The 24595-nt window shown below is 32.9% G+C and overlaps 1 pseudogene across 1 annotated transcript in view; it reads right to left on the bottom strand.

The window, feature by feature from the left end:
- Nucleotides 1-24595, bottom strand: part of LOC143245839 (cell adhesion molecule Dscam1-like) — a 175085-nt pseudogene that overhangs the window by 53491 nt on the left and 96999 nt on the right. The window contains exon 13 of the transcript XR_013025696.1: nt 6546-6694. The product of XR_013025696.1 is annotated as a cell adhesion molecule Dscam1-like (transcript). The remainder of the gene's footprint in view (nt 1-6545; nt 6695-24595) is intronic.

The raw sequence follows: 24595 nt of genomic DNA, 5'->3' as shown, positions 1-24595 counted from the left end.
ATGTACCAGTTCTTCAACTTACTGAATATTATATCTTACCAGTTCTGTGTACTAGTTCTTCAACTTACTCAAGGTTATATCTAATCAATTCTATGTACTAGTTCTTCAACTTACTCAAGGTTATATCTAATCAATTCTATGTACTAGTTCTTCAACTTACTGGAGATTATATCTAACGAATTCTATGTACTAGTTCTTCAACTTACTGGAGATTATATCTAACGAATTCTATGTACTAGTTCTTCAACTTTTTTGGAGATAAAATCTAATCAATTCTTTGCACTACTTCTTAAACTTACTGGAGTATATATAACCAATTCTTTGCACTAGTTCATGAACTTACTGGAGATTATATGTAACCAGTTCTATGTACTAGTTCTTCAACTTACTGAATATTATATCTAACAAGTTCTATGTACTAGTTCTTCAACTTAATGGAGATTATATTAAACCAATTCTGTGTACTAGTTCTTCAACTTACTGAATATTATATCTAACAAGTTCTATGTACTAGTTCTTCAAGTTTTTAAAGATTATATCTTACCAGTTCTATGTTCTAGTTCTTCAACTTACTGGAGATTATATCTAACCAGTGCTATGTACTAGTTCTTCAACCCTTTGAATATTATATATAACCAATTCTATGTTCTATTTCTTCAACTTACTGAGTATTATATCTAACCAGATCTATATACTAGTTCTTCAACTTACTGGAAATGTAAGTTGTAACCAATATGTAACCAATTCGTTGCAATAGTTCTTCAACTTACTGAATATTATATCTAACCACTTTATTGTTCTAGTTCTTCAACTTACTGAATATTATATCTAACCACTTTATTGTTCTAGTTCTTCAACTTACTGGAGATTATATCTAACTAATTCTTTGCACTAGTTCTTCAACTTACTGAATATTATATCTAACCAGTTCTATGTGCTAGTTCTTCAACTTACTGGAGATTATATCTTACCAGTTCTATGTGGTAGTTCTTACTGAATATTATATCTAACCAGATGTATGTACAAGTTCTTCAACTTACTGAATATTATATCTAACCAGATCTATGTACAAGTTCTTCAACTTACTGAATATTATATCTAACCAGTCCTATGAAATAGTTGTTCAACATACAGGAGATTATATCTAACCAATTCTATGCAGTAGTTCTTCATCTTACTGGAGATTATATCTAACCAGTTCTATGTACTAATTCTTCAACTTACTGGAGATTATATCTAACCAGTTCTGTGTACTAATTCTTCACTTACTGGAGATTATATCTAACCAGTTCTATGTACTAGTTCTTCATCTTGCTGGAGATTATATCTAACCAATTCTATGTACTAGTTCTTCAACTTACTCGAGATTATATGTAACCAATTCTATGTACTAGTTCTTCAACTTACTGAATATTATATCTTACCAGTTCTATGTACTAGTTCTTCAACTTTTTAAAGATTATATCTAACCAATTCTATGTACTAGTTCTTCAACTTTCGGGAGATTATGTATAACCAATTCTTTCCACTAGTTCTTCAACTTACTGGAGATTATATCTTACCAGTTGTGTGTACTAGTTCTTCAACTTACTGGAGATTATTTCTAACCAGTTCTATGTACTAGTTCTTCAACTTAGTGGAGATTGTATCTAACCAGTTCTATGTACTAGTTCTTCAACTTGAGATTATATATAACCAATTCTTTGCAAAAGTTCTTCAACTTGCTGAATATTATATCTAAACAGTTCTATGTACTAGTTCTTCAACTTTCTGGAGATTATATCTTACCAGTTCTATGTACTAGTTCTTCATCTTACTGGAGATTATATCTAACCAGTTCTATGTACTAGTTCTTCATCTTACTGGAGATTATATCTAACCAGTTCTATGCACTAGCTCTTCAAATTACTGAATATTATATCTAACCACTTTATTGTACTTGTTCTTCAACTTACTGGAGATTATGTATAACCAATTCTTTCCACTAGTTCTTCAACTTACTGGAGATTATATCTAACCAGTTCTATGTACTAGTTCTTCAACTTTTGGGAGATTATGTATAACCAATTCTTTGCACTAGTTCTTCAACTTACTGGAGATTATATCTAACCAGTTCTATGTACTAGTTCTTCAACTTATTGGAGATTATATCTAACCAGTTCTATGTACTAGTTCTTTAACTTACTGGAGATTATATCTAATCAATTCTATGTACAAGTTCTTCAACTTACTGAATATTATATCTAACCAGTTCTATGTACTAGTTCTTCAACTTACTGGAGATTATATCTAACCAGTTCTATGTACTAATTCTTCACTTACTGGAGATTATATCTAACCAATTCTATGTACTAGTTCTTCAACTTTCGGGAGATTATGTATAACCAATTCTTTCCACTAGTTCTTCAACTTACTGGAGATTATATCTAACCAGTTGTGTGTACTAGTTCTTCAACTTACTGGAGATTATTTCTAACCAGTTCTATGTACTAGTTCTTCAACTTAGTGGAGATTGTATCTAACCAGTTCTATGTACTAGTTCTTCATCTTACTGGAGATTATATCTAACCAGTTCTATGTACTAGCTCTTCAAATTACTGAATATTATAACTAACCACTTTATTGTACTTGTTCTTCAACTTACTGGAGATTATGTATAACCAATTCTTTCCACTAGTTCTTCAACTTGAGATTATATATAACCAATTCTTTGCAAAAGTTCTTCAACTTGCTGAATATTATATCTAAACTGTTCTATGTACTAGTTCTTCAACTTTCTGGAGATTATATATAACCAATTCTTTGCAAAAGTTCTTCAACTTGCTGAATATTATATCTAAACTGTTCTATGTACTAGTTCTTCAACTTTCTGGAGATTATATCTTACCAGTTCTATGTACTAGTTCTTCATCTTACTGGAGATTATATCTAACCAGTTCTATGTACTAGTTCTTCATCTTACTGGAGATTATATCTAACCAGTTCTATGTACTAGCTCTTCAAATTACTGAATATTATATCTAACCACTTTATTGTACTTGTTCTTCAACTTACTGGAGATTATGTATAACCAATTCTTTCCACTAGTTCTTCAACTTACTGGAGATTATATCTAACCAGTTCTATGTACTAGTTCTTCAACTTTTGGGAGATTATGTATAACCAATTCTTTGCACTAGTTCTTCAACTTACTGGAGATTATATCTAACCAGTTCTATGTACTAATTCTTCACTTACTGGAGATTATATCTAACCAATTCTATGCACTAGTTCTTCAACTTACTGGAGATTATATCTAACCAGTTCTGTGTACTAGTTCTTCAACTTACTAGAGATTATATCTAACCAGTTCTATGTACTAGTTCTTCAACTTACTGGAGATTATATCTAACCAGTTCTATGTACTAATTCTTCACTTACTGGAGATTATATGTAACCAATTCTATGTACTAGTTCTTGAACTTACTGAATATTATATCTAACCAGTTCTATGTACTAGTTCTTTAACTTACTGGAAATTATATCTAATCAATTCTATGTACAAGTTCTTCAACTTACTGAATATTATATCTAACCAGTTCTATGTACTAGTTCTTCAACTTACTGGAGATTATATCTAACCAGTTCTGTGTACTAATTCTTCAACTTACTGGAGATTATATCTAACCAGTTCTATGTACTAGTTCTTCAACTTTTTAAAGATTATATATAACCAATTCTTTGCACTAGTTCTTCAACTTACTGAATATTATATCTTAAGCAGTTCTATGTACCAGTTCTTCAACTTACTGGAGATTATATCTTACCAGTTCTATGTTCTAGTTCTTCAATTTACTGGAGATTATATCTAACCAGTTCTATGTACTAGTTCTTCAACTTACTGAAGATTATATCTAACCAGTTCCATGTACTAGTACTTCAACTTACTGAATATTATATCTAACCAGTTCTATGTACTAGTTCTTCAACTTACTGAATATTATATCTAACCAGTTCTATGTAGTAGTTCTTCAACTTACTGGAGATTATATCTAACCAATTTTTTGTACTATTTCTTTAACTTACTGAATATTATATCTAACCACTTTATTGTACTAGTTCTTCAACTTACTAGAGATTATGTATAATCAATTCTTTCCACTAGTTCTTCAACTTAGTGAATATTATATCTAACCAACTCTTTGCACTAGTTCTTGAACTTACTGGAGATTATTTCTAACCAGTTCTATGTACTAGTTCTTCAAAGTACTGGAAATTATATGTAACGAATTCTATGTACTAGTTCTTCAACTTACTGAATATTATATCTAACCAGTTCTATGTACTAGTTCTTCAACTTTTTAATGATTATATATAACCAATTCTTTGCACTAGTTCTTCAACTTACTGAATATTATATCTTAAGCAGTTCTATGTACTAGTTCTTCAACTTACTGGAGATTATATCTTAGCAGTTCTATGTTCTAGTTCTTCAACTTACTGGAGATTATATCTAACCAGTTCTATGTACTAGTTCTTCAACTTACTGGAGATTATATCTAACCAGTTCTATGTACTAGTTCTTCAACTTAGTGGAGATTGTATCTAACCAGTTCTATGTACTAGTTCTTCAACTTGAGATTATATATAACCAATTCTTTGCAAAAGTTCTTCAACTTGCTGAATATTATATCTAAACAGTTGTATGTACTAGTTCTTCAACTTTCTGGAGATTATATCTTACCAGTTCTATGTACTAGTTCTTCATCTTACTAGAGATTATATCTAACCAGTTCTATGTACTAGTTCTTCATCTTACTGGAGATTATATCTAACCAGTTCTATGTACTAGTTCTTCAACTTATTGGATATTATATCTAAACAATTCTATGTACCAGTTCTTCAACTTACTGAATATTATATCTTACCAGTTCTGTGTACTAGTTCTTCAACTTACTCAAGGTTATATCTAATCAATTCTATGTACTAGTTCTTCAACTTACTCAAGGTTATATCTAATCAATTCTATGTACTAGTTCTTCAACTTACTGGAGATTATATCTAACGAATTCTATGTGCTAGTTCTTCAACTTACTGGAGATTATATCTAACGAATTCTATGTGCTAGTTCTTCAACTTTTTGGAGATAAAATCTAATCAATTCTTTGCACTACTTCTTAAACTTACTGGAGAGTATATATAACCAATTCTTTGCACTAGTTCATGAACTTACTGGAGATTATATGTAACCAGTTCTATGTACTAGTTCTTCAACTTACTGAATATTATATCTAACAAGTTCTATGTACTAGTTCTTCAACTTAATGGAGATTATATTAAACCAATTCTGTGTACTAGTTCTTCAACTTACTGAATATTATATCTAACAAGTTCTATGTACTAGTTCTTCAAGTTTTTAAAGATTATATCTTACCAGTTCTATGTTCTAGTTCTTCAACTTACTGGAGATTATATCTAACCAGTGCTATGTACTAGTTCTTCAACCCTTTGAATATTATATATAACCAATTCTATGTACTATTTCTTCAACTTACTGAGTATTATATCTAACCAGATCTATATACTAGTTCTTCAACTTACTGGAAATGTAAGTTGTAACCAATATGTAACCAATTCGTTGCAATAGTTCTTCAACTTACTGAATATTATATCTAACCACTTTATTGTTCTAGTTCTTCAACTTACTGAATATTATATCTAACCACTTTATTGTTCTAGTTCTTCAACTTACTGGAGATTATATCTAACTAATTCTTTGCACTAGTTCTTCAACTTACTGAATATTATATCTAACCAGTTCTATGTGCTAGTTCTTCAACTTACTGGAGATTATATCTTACCAGTTCTATGTGGTAGTTCTTACTGAATATTATATCTAACCAGATGTATGTACAAGTTCTTCAACTTACTGAATATTATATCTAACCAGATCTATGTACAAGTTCTTCAACTTACTGAATATTATATCTAACCAGTCCTATGAAATAGTTGTTCAACATACAGGAGATTATATCTAACCAATTCTATGCAGTAGTTCTTCAACTTACTGGAGATTATATCTTACCAGTTCTATGTACTAGTTGTTCAACTTACTGAATATTATATCTAACCAATTCTTTGCACTAGTTCTTCAACTTACTGGAGTTTATATCTAATCAATTCTTATAACTGAAATGTTTAATTGTTGCAATCTGTGGTTTTATATTTACATGTCAAGTAAACATATGATTCCTAAAGTTGAGATTTCAGTTTTAGTGTAAGATTAATCGTAATTTAAAGAGCGATAGAATCTATAATTAGATCTATATGAAGAGATCGCTTTTAAGCAACGATATGAAAAGCACATATCATATTTAACTCCGGTGGTGACCTCTATTATGATTAGAGTTTTGATACTTATTGCTGTTCCACACTTTCCAGCAATTAAGTAGAAACAAATAGTTTATCACATCCTGCCCACAGTTTTAACCAGGAAAAACCTTTTATAGTTTACAAAATGAGAAGTGTATTCTGGACTTGACGATCATACTTCATACGAAGTTTACCTTGCACTATGAGCCGAAACCTTGTTTCATCACTGCCATATGGGTTTTCAACGAGACATACGAACGAGCCTGAGTCTCGTCTGTCAGCTGAGGTGATTTGAAGAGTGGAAGAGATGAAGTCGGGCAAGCGCTTGTTTTCTATTGTATACCTGAAATAAAACATTTTATTTACTGTGAACCTGCAACGAAACGACATTAAGTGAGGTTCTTTTCTGTCAACTGGTAAATAAACCACATTAAGTGAGGTACTTTTCTGTCAACTGGTAAATAAACCACATTAAGTGAGGTACTTTTCTGTCAACTGGTAAATAAACCACATTAAGTGAGGTACTTTTCTGTCAACTGGTAAATAAACCACATTAAGTGAGGTACTTTTCTGTCAACTGGTAAATAAACCACATTAAGAGAGGTACTTTTATATCAACTGGTAAATAAACCACATTAAGTGAGGTACTTTTCTGTCAACTGGTAAATAAACCACATTAAGTGAGGTACTTTTCTGTCAACTGGTAAATAAACCACATTAAGAGAGGTTCTTTTCTGTCAACTGGTAAATAAACCACATTAAGAGAGGTTCTTTTCTGTCAACTGGTAAATAAACGACATTAAGAGAGGTACTTTTCTGTCAACTGGTAAATAAACCACATTAAGAGAGGTACTTTTTTGTCAACTGGTAAATAAACCACATTAAGTGAGGTACTTTTCCGTCAACTGGTAAATAAACCACATTAAGTGAGGTACTTTTCCGTCAACTGGTAAATAAACCACATTAAGAGAGGTACTTTTCCGTCAACTGGTAAATAAACCACATTAAGAGAGGTACTTTTTTGTCAACTGGTAAATAAACCACATTAAGTGAGGTACTTTTCCGTCAACTGGTAAATAAACGACATTAAGAGAGGTACTTTTCCGTCAACTGGTAAATAAACCACATTAAGAGAGGTACTTTTCCGTCAGCTGGTAAATAAACCACATTAAGAGAGGTACTTTTCTGTCAACTGGTAAATAAACCACATTAAGTGAGGTACTTTTCTGTCAACTGGTAAATAAACCACATTAAGAGAGGTACTTTTCCGTCAACTGGTAAATAAACCACATTAAGAGAGGTACTTTTTTGTCAACTGGTAAATAAACCACATTAAGTGAGGTACTTTTCCGTCAACTGGTAAATAAACCACATTAAGTGAGGTACTTTTCCGTCAACTGGTAAATAAACCACATTAAGAGAGGTACTTTTCCGTCAACTGGTAAATAAACCACATTAAGAGAGGTACTTTTTTGTCAACTGGTAAATAAACCACATTAAGTGAGGTACTTTTCCGTCAACTGGTAAATAAACGACATTAAGAGAGGTACTTTTTTGTCAACTGGTAAATAAACCACATTAAGTGAGGTTCTTTCTGTCAACTGATAAATAAACCACATTAAGTGAGGTACTTTTTTGTCAACTGGTAAATAAACGATATTATGTGCCATCCTTTTCTTATCTGTATTGTTACGATATTATAAGGTGCAAATTTTGGGTGAGAGCCCTTTCTATTTTCTAATTGCTTTGCACCATACGATACTAGGTGTTTGTGCACTTGGTAATGTATCCATGCACATCTGCTTCTTTTTCGCCTGATAACACATGTTTGTATTCCTCCATACAGGTCGCTTCCATTTCACCAGGCTTACAGCTGTCGGCATCTCATTCTTGTTAGACCATTTGATACATCTCAATGACAGAATTGTTACGTGCCATCATCCCACGATAAGAATCTTTGACTGCGTGTAACACTGACCTTATTTCTTTACAATACTACTGTCTTAACAATTTCAATATATTCTATTTTCTCCTCAATTCTACCATAAACTTCTGTCATCTCGTTGTAACACTGACCTTATTTCTTTGAAATACTACTGTCTTAATCATTTCAATATATTCTATTTCCTCCTCATTTCTACCATAACCTTCTGTCCTCTCGTAGTAACACTGACCTTATTTCTTTACAATACTGCTGTCTTATACATTTCCATATATTCTATTTCCTCCTCACTTCTACCATAACCTTCTGTCCTCTCGTTGTAACACTGACCTTATTTCTTTACAATACTGCTGTCTTAACCATTTCAATATATTCTATTTCCTCCTCACTTCTATCATAACCTTCTGTCATCTCGTTTTAACACTGACCTTATTTCTTTACAATATTACTGTCTTAACAATTTCAATATATTCTATTTCCTCCTAACTTCTACCATAACCTTCTGTTCTCTCGTTGTAACACTGACCTTATTTCTTTACAATACTGCTGTCTTAACCATTTCAATATATTCTATTTCCTTCTCACTTCTACCATAACCTTCTGTCGTCTCTGTTGTAACACTGACCTTATTTCTTTACAATACTGCTGTCTTAACCATTTCAATATATACTATTTCCTCCTTACTTCTACCATAACCTTCTGTCGTCTTGTTGTAACACTGACCTTATTTCTTTACAACACTGCTGTCTTAACCATTTCAATATATTCTATTTCCTCCTTACTTCTACCATAACCTTCTGTCGTCTTGTTGTAACACTGACCTTATTTCTTTACAATACTGCTGTCTTAACCATTTCAATATATTCCATTTCCTTCTCACTTCTACATTAACCTTCTGTCGTCTCGTTGTAACACTGACCTTATTTCTTTACAATACTGCTGTCTTAACCATTTCAATATATTCTATTTCCTCCTTACTTCTACCATAACCTTCTGTCGTCTTGTTGTAACACTGACCTTATTTCTTTACAATACTGCTGTCTTAACCATTTCAATATATTCTATTTCCTCCTCACTTCTACCATAACCTTCTGTCGTCTCGTTGTAACACTGACCTTATTTCTTTACAATACTACTGTCTTAACCATTTCAATATATTCTATTTCCTCCTCACTTCTACCATACCCTTCTGTCGTCTCGTTGTAACATTGACTTTATTTCTTTACAATACTGCTGTCTTAACCATTTGAATATATTCTATTTCCTCCTCACTTCTACCACACCCTTCTGTCGTCTCATTGTAACACTGACCTTATTTCTTTACAATACTGCTGTCTTAACCATTTGAATATATTCTATTTCCTCCTCACTTCTACCATACCCTTCTGTTGTCTCGTTGTAACACTGACCTTATTTCTTTACAATACTGCTGTCTTAACCATTTGAATATATTCTATTTCCTCCTCACTTCTACCATACCCTTCTGTCGTCTCCTTGTAACACTGACCTTATTTCTTTACAATACTGCTGTCTTAACCATTTCAATATATTCTATTTCCTCCTCACTTCTACCATAACCTTCTGTCCTCTTGTTGTAACACTGACAATACTGCTGTCTTAACCATTTCAATATATTCTATTTCCTCCTTACTTCTACCATAACCTTCTGTCGTCTTGTTGTAACACTGACCTTATTTCTTTACAATACTACTGTCTTAACCATTTCAATATATTCTATTTCCTCCTCACTTCTACCATAACCTTCTGTCGTCTTGTTGTAACACTGACCTTATTTCTTTACAATACTGCTGTTTTAACTATTTCAATATATTCTATTTCGTCCTCACTTCTACCATAACCTTCTGTCCTCTTGTTGTAACACTTACCTTATCTCTTTACAATACTACTGTCTTAACCATTTCAATATATTTTATTTCCTCCTCACTTCTACCATAACCTTCTGTTCTCTTGTTGTAACAGTGACCTTATTTCTTTACAATACTACTGTCTTAACCATTTCAATATATTCTATTTCCTCCTCACTTCTACCATAACCTTCTGTCCTCTTGTTGTAACACTGACCTTATTTCTTTACAATACTGCTGTCTTAACCATTTCAATATATTCTATTTCTCCTCACTTCTACCATATAACCTTCTGTCCTCTTGTTGTAACACTGACCTTATTTCTTTACAATACTACTGTCTTAACCATTTCAATATATTCTATTTCCTCCTCACTTCTACCATAACCTTCTGTCGTCTCGTTGTAACACTGACCTTATTTCTTTACAATACTGCTGTCTTAACCATTTGAATATATTCTATTTCCTCCTCACTTCTACCATACCCTTCTGTCGTCTCCTTGTAACACTGACCTTATTTTTTACAATACTGTTTCTTAACTATTTCAATATATTCTATTTCCTCCTCACTTCTACCATAACCTTCTGTCGTCTCGTTGTAACACTGACCTTATTTCTTTACAATACTGCTGTCTTAACCATTCCCAATATATTCTATTTCCTCCTTACTTTTACCATAACCTTCTGTCGTCTTGTTGTAACACTGACCTTATTTCTTTACAATACTACTATCTTAACCATTTCAATATATTCTATTTCCTCCTCACTTCTACCATAACCTTCTGTCCTCTTGTTGTAACACTGACCTTATTTCTTTACATACTGTCTTAACCATTTCAATATATTCTATTTCCTCCTCACTGCTACCATAACCTTCTGTCCTCTCGTTGTAACACTGACCTTATTTCTTTACAATACTACTGTCTTAACCATTTCAATATATTCTATTTCCTCCTCACTTCTACCATAACCTTCTGTCCTCTTGTTGTAACACTGACCTTATTTCTTTACAATACTATTGTCTTAACCATTTCAATATATTCTATTTCCTCCTCACTTCTACCATAACCTTCTGTCCTCTTGTTGTAACACTGACAATACTGCTGTCTTAACCATTTCAATATATTCTATTTCCTCCTTACTTCTACCATAACCTTCTGTCGTCTTGTTGTAACACTGACCTTATTTCTTTACAATACTACTGTCTTAACCATTTCAATATATTCTATTTCCTCCTCACTTCTACCATAACCTTCTGTCCTCTCGTTGTAACACTGACCTTATTTCTTTACAATACTACTGTCTTAACCATTTCAATATATTCTATTTCCTCCTCACTTCTACCATAACCTTCTGTCGTCTCTGTTGTAACACTGACCTTATTTCTTTACAATACTACTGTCTTAACCATTTCAATATATTCTATTTCCTCCTCACTTCTACCATAACCTTCTGTCGTCTTGTTGTAACACTGACCTTATTTCTTTACAATACTACTGTCTTAACCATTTCAATATATTTTATTTCCTCCTCACTTCTACCATAACCTTCTGTTCTCTTGTTGTAACAGTGACCTTATTTCTTTACAATACTACTGTCTTAACCATTTCAATATATTCTATTTCCTCCTCACTTCTACCATAACCTTCTGTCGTCTCTTGTTGTAACACTGACCTTATTTCTTTACAATACTACTGTCTTAACCATTTCAATATATTCTATTTCCTCCTCACTTCTACCATAACCTTCTGTCCTCTTGTTGTAACACTGACCTTATTTCTTTACAATACTACTGTTTTAACCATTTCAATATATTCTATTTCCTCCTCACTTCTACCATAACCTTCTGTCGTCTTGTTGTAACACTGACCTTATTTCTTTACAATACTGCTGTCTTAACCATTTCAATATATTCTATTTCCTCCTCACTTCTACCATAACCTTCTGTCCTCTTGTTGTAACACTGACCTTATTTCTTTTACAATACTACTGTCTTAACCATTTGAATATATTCTATTTCCTCCTCACTTCTACCATACCCTTCTGTCGTCTCATTGTAACACTGACCTTATTTCTTTACAATACTGCTGTCTTAACCATTTCAATATATTCTATTTCCTCCTCACTTCTACCATAACCTTCTGTCGTCTCGTTGTAACACTGACCTTATTTCTTTACAATACTGCTGTCTTAACCATTCCCAATATATTCTATTTCCCACTTACTTCTACCATAACCTTCTGTCGTCTTGTTGTAACACTGACCTTATTTCTTTACAATACTACTATCTTAACCATTTCAATATATTCTATTTCCTCCTCACTTCTACCATAACCTTCTGTCCTCTTGTTGTAACACTGACCTTATTTCTTTACATACTGTCTTAACCATTTCAATATATTCTATTTCCTCCTCACTTCTACCATACCCTTCTGTCGTCTCGTTGTAACACTGACCTTATTTATTTTACAATACTACTGTTTTAACCATTTCAATATATTCTATTTCCTCCTCACTTCTACCATAACCTTCTGTCGTCTTGTTGTAACACTTACCTTATTTCTTTTACAATACTGCTGTCTTAACCATTTCAATATATTCTATTTCCTCCTCACTTCTACCATAACCTTCTGTCCTCTTGTTGTAACACTGACCTTATTTCTTTTACAATACTACTGTCTTAACCATTTCAATATATTCTATTTCCTCCTCACTTCTACCATAACCTTCTGTTTTCTCGTTGTAACACTGACCTTATTTCTTTTACAATACTACTGTCTTAACCATTTCAATATATTCTATTTCCTCCTCACTTCTACCATAACCTTCTGTCCTTTCGTTGTAACACTGACCTTATTTCTTTTACAATACTACTGTCTTAACCATTTCAATATATTCTATTTCCTCCTCACTTCTACCATAACCTTCTGTCGTCTCATTGTAACACTGACCTTATTTCTTTACAATACTGCTGTCTTAACCATTTCAATATATTCTATTTCCTCCTCACTTCTACCATAACCTTCTGTCGTCTTGTTGTAACACTGACCTTATTTCTTTACAATACTGCTGTCTTAACCATTTCAATATATTCTATTTCCTCCTCACTTCTACCATAACCTTCTGTCGTCTTGTTGTAACACTGACCTTATTTCTTTTACAATACTACTGTCTTAACCATTTCAATATATTCTATTTCCTCCTCACTTCTACCATAACCTTCTGTCCTCTTGTTGTAACACTGACCTTATTTTTTACATACTGTCTTAACCATTTCAATATATTCTATTTCCTCCTCACTGCTACCATAACCTTCTGTCCTCTCGTTGTAACACTGACCTTATTTCTTTACAATACTACTGTCTTAACCATTTCAATATATTCTATTTTCTCCTTACTTCTATCATAACCTTCTGTCCTCTCGTTGTAACACTGACCTTATTTCTTTACAATACTACTGTCTTAACCATTTCAATATATTCTATTTTCTCCTTACTTCTATCATAACCTTCTGTCCTTTCGTTCTAACACTGACCTTATTTCTTTACAATACTACTGTCTTAACCATTTCAATATATTCTATTTCCTCCTCACTTCTACCATAACCTTCTGTCGTCTTGTTGTAACACTGACCTTATTTCTTTACAATACTACTGTCTTAACCATTTCAATATATTCTATTTCCTCCTCACTTCTACCATAACCTTCTGTCTTCTTGTTGTAACACTGACCTTATTTCTTTACAATACTGCTGTCTTAACCATTTCAATATATTCTATTTCCTCCTTACTTCTACCATAACCTTCTGTCGTCTTGTTGTAACACTGACCTTATTTCTTTACAATACTACTGTCTTAACCATTTCAATATATTCTATTTCCTCCTCACTTCTACCATAACCTTCTGTCCTCTCGTTGTAACACTGACCTTATTTCTTTACAATACTACTGTCTTAACCATTTCAATATATTCTATTTCCTCCTCACTTCTACCATAACCTTCTGTCGTCTTGTTGTAACACTGACCTTATTTCTTTACAATACTGCTGTTTTAACCATTTCAATATATTCTATTTCCTCCTCACTTCTACCATAACCTTCTGTCCTCTTGTTGTAACACTGACCTTATTTCTTTACAATACTACTGTCTTAACCATTTCAATATATTCTATTTCCTCCTCACTTCTACCATAACCTTCTGTTCTCTTGTTGTAACACTGACCTTATTTCTTTACAATACTACTGTCTTAACCATTTCAATATATTCTATTTCCTCCTCACTTCTACCATAACCTTCTGTCGTCTTGTTGTAACACTGACCTTATTTCTTTTACAATACTGCTGTCTTAACCATTTCAATATATTCTATTTCCTCCTCACTTCTACCATAACCTTCTGTCCTCTTGTTGTAACACTGACCTTATTTCTTTTACAATACTACTGTCTTAACCATTTCAATATATTCTATTTCCTCCTCACTTCTACCATAACCTTCTGTCGTCTTGTTGTAACACTGACCTTATTTCTTTTACAATACTACTGTCTTAACCATTTCAATATATTCTATTTCCTCCTCACTTCTACCATAACCTTCTGTTTTCTCGTTGTAACACTGACCTTATTTCTTTTACAATACTGTTGTCTTAACAATTTCAATATATTCTATTTCCTCCTCACTTCTACCATAACCTTCTGTCCTTTCATGTTGTAACACTGACCTTATTTCTTTTACAATACTACTGTCTTAACCATTTCAATATATTCTATTTCCTCCTCACTTCTACCATAACCTTCTGTCGTCTCGTTGTAACACTGACCTTATTTCTTTACAATACTGCTGTCTTAACCATTTCAATATATTCTATTTCCTCCTCACTTCTACCATAACCTTCTGTCGTCTCGTTGTAACACTGACCTTATTTCTTTACAATACTGCTGTCTTAACCATTTCAATATATTCTATTTCCTCCTCACTTCTACCATAACCTTCTGTCCTCTTGTTGTAACACTGACCTTATTTCTTTACATACTGTCTTAACCATTTCAATATATTCTATTTCCTCCTCACTTCTACCATAACCTTCTGTCGTCTCTGTTGTAACACTGACCTTATTTCTTTACAATACTACTGTCTTAACCATTTCAATATATTCTATTTCCTCCTCACTTCTACCATAACCTTCTGTCGTCTTGTTGTAACACTGACCTTATTTCTTTACAATACTACTGTCTTAACCATTTCAATATATTCTATTTCCTCCTCACTTCTACTATAACCTTCTGTCGTCTTGTTGTAACACTGACCTTATTTCTTTACAATACTGCTGTCTTAACCATTTCAATATATTCTATTTCCTCCTCACTTCTACCATAACCTTCTGTCCTCTTGTTGTAACACTGACCTTATTTCTTTACAATACTACTGTTTTAACCATTTCAATATATTCTATTTCCTCCTCACTTCTACCATAACCTTCTGTCGTCTTGTTGTAACACTGACCTTATTTCTTTACAATACTACTGTCTTAACCATTTCAATATATTCTATTTCCTCCTCACTTCTACCATAACCTTCTGTCCTCTTGTTGTAACACTGACCTTATTTCTTTTACAATACTACTGTCTTAACCATTTCAATATATTCTATTTCCTCCTCACTTCTACCATAACCTTCTGTTTTCTCGTTGTAACACTGACCTTATTTCTTTTACAATACTACTGTCTTAACAATTTCAATATATTCTATTTCCTCCTCACTTCTACCATAACCTTCTGTCCTTTCGTTGTAACACTGACCTTATTTCTTTTACAATACTACTGTCTTAACCATTTCAATATATTCTATTTCCTCCTCACTTCTACCATAACCTTCTGTCGTCTCGTTGTAACACTGACCTTATTTCTTTACAATACTGCTGTCTTAACCATTTCAATATATTCTATTTCCTCCTCACTTCTACCATAACCTTCTGTCGTCTCGTTGTAACACTGACCTTATTTCTTTACAATACTACTGTCTTAACCATTTCAATATATTCTATTTCCTCCTCACTTCTACCATAACCTTCTGTCGTCTCGTTGTAACACTGACCTTATTTCTTTTACAATACTACTGTCTTAACCATTTCAATATATTCTATTTCCTCCTCACTTCTACCATAACCTTCTGTCGTCTCGTTGTAACACTGACCTTATTTCTTTTACAATACTGCTGTCTTAACCATTCCCAATATATTCTATTTCCTCCTTACTTTTACCATAACCTTCTGTCGTCTTGTTGTAACACTGACCTTATTTCTTTACAATACTACTATCTTAACCATTTCAATATATTCTATTTCCTCCTCACTTCTACCATAACCTTCTGTCCTCTTGTTGTAACACTGACCTTATTTCTTTACATACTGTCTTAACCATTTCAATATATTCTATTTCCTCCTCACTGCTACCATAACCTTCTGTCCTCTCGTTGTAACACTGACCTTATTTCTTTACAATACTACTGTCTTAACCATTTCAATATATTCTATTTCCTCCTCACTTCTACCATAACCTTCTGTCCTCTTGTTGTAACACTGACCTTATTTCTTTACAATACTATTGTCTTAACCATTTCAATATATTCTATTTCCTCCTCACTTCTACCATAACCTTCTGTCCTCTTGTTGTAACACTGACAATACTACTGTCTTAACCATTTCAATATATTCTATTTCCTCCTCACTTCTACCATAACCTTCTGTCGTCTTGTTGTAACACTGACCTTATTTCTTTACAATACTACTGTCTTAACCATTTCAATATATTCTATTTCCTCCTCACTTCTACCATAACCTTCTGTCCTCTCGTTGTAACACTGACCTTATTTCTTTATAATACTACTGTCTTAACCATTTCAATATATTCTATTTCCTCCTCACTTCTACCATAACCTTCTGTCGTCTTGTTGTAACACTGACCTTATTTCTTTACAATACTGCTGTTTTAACCATTTCAATATATTCTATTTCCTCCTCACTTCTACCATAACCTTCTGTCCTCTTGTTGTAACACTGACCTTATTTCTTTTACAATACTACTGTCTTAACCATTTCAATATATTCTATTTCCTCCTCACTTCTACCATAACCTTCTGTCTTTTCGTTGTAACACTGACCTTATTTCTTTTACAATACTACTGTCTTAACCATTTCAATATATTCTATTTCCTCCTCACTTCTACCATAACCTTCTGTCGTCTCGTTGTAACACTGACCTTATTTCTTTACAATACTACTGTCTTAACCATTTCAATATATTCTATTTCCTCCTCACTTCTACCATAACCTTCTGTCGTCTTGTTGTAACACTGACCTTATTTCTTTACAATACTACTGTCTTAACCATTTCAATATATTCTATTTCCTCCTCACTTCTACCATAACCTTCTGTCGTCTTGTTGTAACACTGACCTTATTTCTTTACAATACTACTATCTTAACCATTTCAATATATTCTATTTCCTCCTCACTTCTACCATAACCTTCTGTCCTCTTGTTGTAACACTGACCTTATTTCTTTACATACTGTCTTAACCATTTCAATATATTCTATTTCCTCCTCACTTCTACCATAACCTTCTGTCCTCTTGTTGTAACACTGACCTTATTTCTTTACAATACTACTGTCTTAACCATTTCAATATATTCTATTTCCTCCTCACTTCTACCATAACCTTCTGTCCTCTTGTTGTAACACTGACCTTATTTCTTTACAATACTATTGTCTTAACCATTTCAATATATTCTATTTCCTCCTCACTTCTACCATAACCTTCTGTCCTCTTGTTGTAACACTGACCTTATTTTTTTTACAATACTACTGTCTTAACCATTTCAATATATTCTATTTCCTCCTCACTTCTACCATAACCTTCTGTCCTCTTGTTGTAACACTGACCTTATTTCTTTTACAATACTACTGTCTTAACCATTTCAATATATTCTATTTCCTCCTCACTTCTACCATAACCTTCTGTCCTCTTGTTGTAACACTGACCTTATTTCTTTACAATACTACTGTCTTAACCATTTCAATATATTCTATTTCCTCCTCACTTCTACCATAACCTTCTGTCCTCTCTGTTGTAACACTGACCTTATTTCTTTACAATACTACTGTCTTAACCATTTCAATATATTCTATTTCCTCCTCACTTCTACCATAACCTTCTGTCGTCTTGTTGTAACACTGACCTTATTTCTTTACAATACTGCTGTCTTAACCATTTCAATATATTCTATTTCCTCCTCACTTCTACCATAACCTTCTGTCCTCTTGTTGTAACACTGACCTTATTTCTTTACAATACTACTGTCTTAACCATTTCAATATATTCTATTTCCTCCTCACTTCTACCATAACCTTCTGTCGTCTTGTTGTAACACTGACCTTATTTCTTTACAATACTACTGTCTTAACCATTTCAATATATTCTATTTCCTCCTCACTTCTACCATAACCTTCTGTCCTCTTGTTGTAACACTGACCTTATTTCTTTACAATACTACTGTCTTAACCATTTCAATATATTCTATTTCCTCCTCACTTCTACCATAACCTTCTGTCGTCTTGTTGTAACACTGACCTTATTTCTTTTACAATACTACTGTCTTAACCATTTCAATATATTCTATTTCCTCCTCACTTCTACCATAACCTTCTGTCCTCTTGTTGTAACACTGACCTTATTTCTTTACAATACTACTGTCTTAACCATTTCAATATATTCTATTTCCTCCTCACTTCTACCATAACCTTCTGTCCTCTTGTTGTAACACTGACCTTATTTCTTTACAATACTACTGTCTTAACCATTTCAATATATTCTATTTCCTCCTCACTTCTACCATAACCTTCTGTCCTCTTGTTGTAACACTGACCTTATTTCTTTACAATACTACTGTCTTAACCATTTCAATATATTCTATTTCCTCCTCACTTCTACCATAACCTTCTGTCCTCTTGTTGTAACACTGACCTTATTTCTTTACATACTGTCTTAACCATTTCAATATATTCTATTTCCTCCTCACTTCTACCATAACCTTCTGTCCTCTTGTTGTAACACTGACCTTATTTCTTTTACAATACTACTGTCTTAACCATTTCAATATATTCTATTTCCTCCTCACTTCTACCATAACCTTCTGTTTGTCGTCTTGTTGTAACACTGACCTTATTTCTTTACAATACTACTGTCTTAACCATTTCAATATATTCTATTTCCTCCTCACTTCTACCATAACCTTCTGTCTTCTTGTTGTAACACTGACCTTATTTCTTTACAATACTACTGTCTTAACCATTTCAATATATTCTATTTCCTCCTCACTTCTACCATAACCTTCTGTCGTCTCGTTGTAACACTGACCATATTTCTTTTACAATACTACTGTCTTAACCATTTCAATATATTCTATTTCCTCCTCACTTCTACCATAACCTTCTGTCGTCTCGTTGTAACACTGACCTTATTTCTTTACAATACTACTGTCTTAACCATTTCAATATATTCTATTTCCTCCTCACTTCTACCATAACCTTCTGTCCTCTTGTTGTAACACTGACCTTATTTCTTTTACAATACTACTGTCTTAACCATTTCAATATATTCTATTTCCTCCTCACTTCTACCATAACCTTCTGTCCTCTTGTTGTAACACTGACCTTATTTCTTTACAATACTACTGTCTTAACCATTTCAATATATTCTATTTCCTCCTCACTTCTACCATAACCTTCTGTCCTCTTCTTGTAACACTGACCTTATTTTTTACATACTGTCTTAACCATTTCAATATATTCTATTTCCTCCTCACTTCTACCATAACCTTCTGTCGTCTTGTTGTAACACTGACCTTATTTCTTTACAATACTACTGTCTTAACCATTTCAATATATTCTATTTCCTCCTCACTTCTACCATAACCTTCTGTCCTCTTGTTGTAACACTGACCTTATTTCTTTACAATACTACTGTCTTAACCATTTCAATATATTCTATTTCCTCCTCACTTCTACCATAACCTTCTGTCCTCTTGTTGTAACACTGACCTTATTTCTTTACAATACTACTGTCTTAACCATTTCAATATATTCTATTTCCTCCTCACTTCTACCATAACCTTCTGTCGTCTTGTTGTAACACTGACCTTATTTTTTACAATACTACTGTCTTAACCATTTCAATATATTCTATTTCCTCCTCACTTCTACCATAACCTTCTGTCCTCTTGTTGTAACACTGACCTTATTTCTTTACAATACTACTGTCTTAACCATTTCAATATATTCTATTTCCTCCTCACTTCTACCATAACCTTCTGTCCTCTTGTTGTAACACTGACCTTATTTCTTTACAATACTACTGTCTTAACCATTTCAATATATTCTATTTCCTCCTCACTTCTACCATAACCTTCTGTCCTCTTGTTGTAACACTGACCTTATTTCTTTACAATACTACTGTCTTAACCATTTCAATATATTCTATTTCCTCCTCACTTCTACCATAACCTTCTGTCCTCTTGTTGTAACACTGACCTTATTTCTTTACAATACTACTGTCTTAACCATTTCAATATATTCTATTTCCTCCTCACTTCTACCATAACCTTCTGTCCTCTTGTTGTAACACTGACCTTATTTCTTTACAATACTACTGTCTTAACCATTTCAATATATTCTATTTCCTCCTCACTTCTACCATAACCTTCTGTCCTCTTGTTGTAACACTGACCTTATTTCTTTACAATACTACTGTCTTAACCATTTCAATATATTCTATTTCCTCCTCACTTCTACCATAACCTTCTGTCCTCTTGTTGTAACACTGACCTTATTTCTTTACAATACTACTGTCTTAACCATTTCAATATATTCTATTTCCTCCTCACTTCTACCATAACCTTCTGTCCTCTTGTTGTAACACTGACCTTATTTCTTTACAATACTACTGTCTTAACCATTTCAATATATTCTATTTCCTCCTCACTTCTACCATAACCTTCTGTCCTCTTGTTGTAACACTGACCTTATTTCTTTTACAATACTACTGTCTTAACCATTTCAATATATTCTATTTCCTCCTCACTTCTACCATAACCTTCTGTCCTCTTGTTGTAACACTGACCTTATTTCTTTACAATACTACTGTCTTAACCATTTCAATATATTCTATTTCCTCCTCACTTCTACCATAACCTTCTGTCCTCTTGTTGTAACACTGACCTTATTTCTTTACAATACTACTGTCTTAACCATTTCAATATATTCTATTTCCTCCTCACTTCTACCATAACCTTCTGTCGTCTTGTTGTAACACTGACCTTATTTCTTTACAATACTACTGTCTTAACCATTTCAATATATTCTATTTCCTCCTCACTTCTACCATAACCTTCTGTCCTCTTGTTGTAACACTGACCTTATTTCTTTACAATACTACTGTCTTAACCATTTCAATATATTCTATTTCCTCCTCACTTCTACCATAACCTTCTGTCGTCTTGTTGTAACACTGACCTTATTTCTTTACAATACTACTGTCTTAACCATTTCAATATATTCTATTTCCTCCTCACTTCTACCATAACCTTCTGTCCTCTTGTTGTAACACTGACCTTATTTCTTTACAATACTACTGTCTTAACCATTTCAATATATTCTATTTCCTCCTCACTTCTACCATAACCTTCTGTCCTCTTGTTGTAACACTGACCTTATTTCTTTACAATACTACTGTCTTAACCATTTCAATATATTCTATTTCCTCCTCACTTCTACCATAACCTTCTGTCCTCTTGTTGTAACACTGACCTTATTTCTTTACAATACTACTGTCTTAACCATTTCAATATATTCTATTTCCTCCTCACTTCTACCATAACCTTCTGTCCTCTTGTTGTAACACTGACCTTATTTCTTTACAATACTACTGTCTTAACCATTTCAATATATTCTATTTCCTCCTCACTTCTACCATAACCTTCTGTCCTCTTGTTGTAACACTGACCTTATTTCTTTACAATACTACTGTCTTAACCATTTCAATATATTCTATTTCCTCCTCACTTCTACCATAACCTTCTGTCTCTCTTGTTGTAACACTGACCTTATTTCTTTACAATACTACTGTCTTAACCATTTCAATATATTCTATTTCCTCCTCACTTCTACCATAACCTTCTGTCCTCTTGTTGTAACACTGACCTTATTTCTTTACAATACTACTGTCTTAACCATTTCAATATATTCTATTTCCTCCTCACTTCTACCATAACCTTCTGTCCTCTTGTTGTAACACTGACCTTATTTCTTTACAATACTACTGTCTTAACCATTTCAATATATTCTATTTCCTCCTCACTTCTACCATAACCTTCTGTCCTCTTGTTGTAACACTGACCTTATTTCTTTACAATACTACTGTCTTAACCATTTCAATATATTCTATTTCCTCCTCACTTCTACCATAACCTTCTGTCCTCTTGTTGTAACACTGACCTTATTTCTTTACAATACTACTGTCTTAACCATTTCAATATATTCTATTTCCTCCTCACTTCTACCATAACCTTCTGTCCTCTTGTTGTAACACTGACCTTATTTCTTTACAATACTACTGTCTTAACCATTTCAATATATTCTATTTCCTCCTCACTTCTACCATAACCTTCTGTCCTCTTGTTGTAACACTGACCTTATTTCTTTACAATACTACTGTCTTAACCATTTCAATATATTCTATTTCCTCCTCACTTCTACCATAACCTTCTGTCCTCTTGTTGTAACACTGACCTTATTTCTTTACAATACTACTGTCTTAACCATTTCAATATATTCTATTTCCTCCTCACTTCTACCATAACCTTCTGTCCTCTTGTTGTAACACTGACCTTATTTCTTTACAATACTACTGTCTTAACCATTTCAATATATTCTATTTCCTCCTCACTTCTACCATAACCTTCTGTCGTCTTGTTGTAACACTGACCTTATTTCTTTACAATACTACTGTCTTAACCATTTCAATATATTCTATTTCCTCCTCACTTCTACCATAACCTTCTGTCCTCTTGTTGTAACACTGACCTTATTTCTTTACAATACTACTGTCTTAACCATTTCAATATATTCTATTTCCTCCTCACTTCTACCATAACCTTCTGTCCTCTTGTTGTAACACTGACCTTATTTCTTTACAATACTACTGTCTTAACCATTTCAATATATTCTATTTCCTCCTCACTTCTACCATAACCTTCTGTCCTCTTGTTGTAACACTGACCTTATTTCTTTTACAATACTACTGTCTTAACCATTTCAATATATTCTATTTCCTCCTCACTTCTACCATAACCTTCTGTCCTCTTGTTGTAACACTGACCTTATTTCTTTACAATACTACTGTCTTAACCATTTCAATATATTCTATTTCCTCCTCACTTCTACCATAACCTTCTGTCCTCTTGTTGTAACACTGACCTTATTTCTTTACAATACTACTGTCTTAACCATTTCAATATATTCTATTTCCTCCTCACTTCTACCATAACCTTCTGTCCTCTTGTTGTAACACTGACCTTATTTCTTTACAATACTACTGTCTTAACCATTTCAATATATTCTATTTCCTCCTCACTTCTACCATAACCTTCTGTCCTCTTGTTGTAACACTGACCTTATTTCTTTACAATACTACTGTCTTAACCATTTCAATATATTCTATTTCCTCCTCACTTCTACCATAACCTTCTGTCGTCTCGTTGTAACACTGACCTTATTTCTTTACAATACTACTGTCTTAACCATTTCAATATATTCTATTTCCTCCTCACTTCTACCATAACCTTCTGTCCTCTTGTTGTAACACTGACCTTATTTCTTTACAATACTACTGTCTTAACCATTTCAATATATTCTATTTCCTCCTCACTTCTACCATAACCTTCTGTCCTCTTGTTGTAACACTGACCTTATTTCTTTACAATACTACTGTCTTAACCATTTCAATATATTCTATTTCCTCCTCACTTCTACCATAACCTTCTGTCCTCTTGTTGTAACACTGACCTTATTTCTACCATTACAATACTACTGTCTTAACCATTTCAATATATTCTATTTCCTCCTCACTTCTACCATAACCTTCTGTCCTCTTGTTGTAACACTGACCTTATTTCTTTACAATACTACTGTCTTAACCATTTCAATATATTCTATTTCCTCCTCACTTCTACCATAACCTTCTGTCGTCTTGTTGTAACACTGACCTTATTTCTTTACAATACTACTGTCTTAACCATTTCAATATATTCTATTTCCTCCTCACTTCTACCATAACCTTCTGTCCTCTTGTTGTAACACTGACCTTATTTCTTTACAATACTACTGTCT

Source organism: Tachypleus tridentatus, chromosome 3 (assembly GCF_004210375.1).
Source record: "Tachypleus tridentatus isolate NWPU-2018 chromosome 3, ASM421037v1, whole genome shotgun sequence".
Classification (NCBI taxonomy): Eukaryota; Metazoa; Arthropoda; class Merostomata; order Xiphosura; family Limulidae; genus Tachypleus; species Tachypleus tridentatus.
This window is presented reverse-complemented; position numbering and strand designations above follow the sequence as displayed.